A 2,528-nucleotide genomic window follows, 5' to 3' on the forward strand; every position below is an offset into this window, starting at 1 on the left:
TCCTATTAATAACTACATATTTTTATCTTTTGTTTTAACTATTTGATCATTACATCTTTCTAAAATAATGAGTAAGCATTTTATTGTTCATTAATGTGTTCAAATACTTCACGAGAATGTTCCATTTTGGAGAAAGCAATCAATACAATTATAAATAAACAAGTTGAAAGGATAATATGCTTTTTATGCTTAATACTTTTAGAATGTTAAAGTATCATCATATTTATTTCTAAGTGTGTAATCCCTAAATCCATTTGTTACTTAAAAGTAATCTTGTGATCAAAATAACTTTCTTTGAATTTACACTTGTATTCAAAATGTAATGTCTAATATTCGTTATATCTATGGTACTGAATACTGCAAGGAAAAATAAAGACACTATAGAAATATGCAAAACTTTTAGGAAATCAATATAGAAAAAATATAGAATGTGCATGCACACACATACATATTGATCCCCAGGAGAAGTATAATCAGTGGATAAATCAATTACGCCTGAGTATGTCTCATTACTATGTCCTGCCAGAGCCTAAGTTTTTTATTAAAGGAATACTTCCAGACAATTACATCATTTTATGGATATGTGTCTTGGTTATGTAAAGTCAAAATTGTACATCTAAAAGCAAATTAAATTGCCCTATTGTCCAAAAAATATTTCACTGCAAGTTGAGAATGACAAAAAGTGCTTATGAAATTGTGTAAATATATTTCTGTTGCTGGAGAAAAGTAGACTTTAAATCTTATGAGTATACGTCCTACTTTAAATTTATTTGTTTTACTGCCTAAAATACTTCAAAAATATAACTTGGTATATCAATTGGGGTGATAATTTCTAAGAAATATTCTGAATATAAGATAGAATAAGAGAAAAGCATTTTGAATGGCATTCACTTTCATTTAATTTTATCTCTCAAACTTTTAATATGAGAGACTAGATCTTCTAAATAAAATATTTCATTTTAGCTTTGCTATTTATTATATTGTCATTAATTTACTCACAAAGGGTTTGCATCTGGTTAGTCCAAGTTCATGATCTCATGGTAAATACAATAGGTTGTAGAAAACAGAATCCTTCTCTTGTAAATAGTGAAGGTCGCACATCTACTAGCCTCCTCCTTCACCAAAGAATGAAAAAGGTATTTAGACCTTTTGCAGCTGTCTAAAAATTGTATAAATGTCTTTAATATTAATGTCCTACTCTCACTTTTAGTACTCCTCATAGAACCTAATACCAGAGGTCAATTCGTTTGCTCCTGTAATGAAACTCAGTCTTGTTAAATGTTGTGTAAAACTATGTCTTTTTGCCTTTTTTTCCTTTGCTGCAACCAGAATGCAAATTGCAGCATACATACTTCCTAAGACATAAAGAAATTTACCAAGATAGCTTAATTGGCATTTAGTAGTGTCATTTATAATTATATTTTTATGAAACAATAGCAGTTCAAAAGTATTTTTATAACCAATTAAAAGTATAATAACCACGACAACATAATACATACCTAGGCAGAGTCCATATGTTAGTAAAACAGTGAATTAAGAAAGATTTTAAATTCATACAAACTTAGAGAAGGTACATGCTACGATTATTACTTACATATTTCATGAAATGCTTAAATCATGAGAATAATTACCTCTCGATTCCTCTATTTTCGTTTTGTTTGTGTGACGTGCGGTGTGGTTTACTTAGCGGATGCTAAAATAATAAAACATCTAAGACAGGTAGATAGATAGAAAAACAAATTTAGATAAATAAAGTGCCAACCATTCATTTACCCACTAAAAACTATTTCTCGGTCACTGCCATGCACCACGAGCATCATGAAAGGTGTTGCACTTACACGCGTAATAATATTTGTTTAGCCCCATCCATCTCCCTGGTCGCCGGTGTCGCTGGGCAGCTCCTCTGACCGTCACCCGCCACCGCCAAAATGTCTACAGGTGCACCTGCGGGCTCAAGTGCTGCCACTGGCAGGAGTAGAAGACTTCAGCAGTCGATGAGGTGGCAGACGTAATGAGAGTCAACGTGGATAAGGTGTTAGAAAGAGACCAGAAGCTCTCTGAATTAGAGGACTGGGCAGACGGGCTGCAAACAGGAGCTTCTCAATTTGAGACAAGTGCCGCCAAGTTGAGGAGAAAACATTGGTGGAAGAATTGTAAGATGTGGGCAACAGGGATTCGCGTGTGGTTATTATCATCATCATTGTATGGAGTGTCTCTCTCTGAAGAGCTAGGGCTGGGTCTGAAGCTCACGGACACCTTGAGCCCATTCACAAACCCTTCACATGTAGGTCTATGAGATAGGTAACTGGACAAAACGTCCTTGGAGCCTTGGTTGAAGAAGGAATAGTCTTTATTCAGCACACACTACACTATGAGCTAAGCAGTACAAAGAGAAACTCCAAAACTCAAGGCTAGGGCAAAGTCCAAAGAAAAACTGAAACTGAGCAGCTGTCAGCAGAGTAAAGGAGCGCTAATGTTATGAGGCAGCTCTCTGCTGCCAGCTCTGCTTCACAAACTGCAGAACACGA

General features: G+C 34.8%; 1 pseudogene; it reads left to right on the top strand.

Moving 5' to 3' along the window:
• Nucleotides 1–1,928: 1,928 nt before the first annotated feature.
• Nucleotides 1,929–2,223, top strand: LOC103606730 (annotated as a pseudogene).
• Nucleotides 2,224–2,528: the final 305 nt, after the last annotated feature.

This window comes from Galeopterus variegatus, unplaced genomic scaffold (assembly GCF_000696425.1).
Source record: "Galeopterus variegatus unplaced genomic scaffold, G_variegatus-3.0.2 Scaffold6807, whole genome shotgun sequence".
Lineage (NCBI taxonomy): Eukaryota > Metazoa > Chordata > Mammalia > Dermoptera > Cynocephalidae > Galeopterus > Galeopterus variegatus.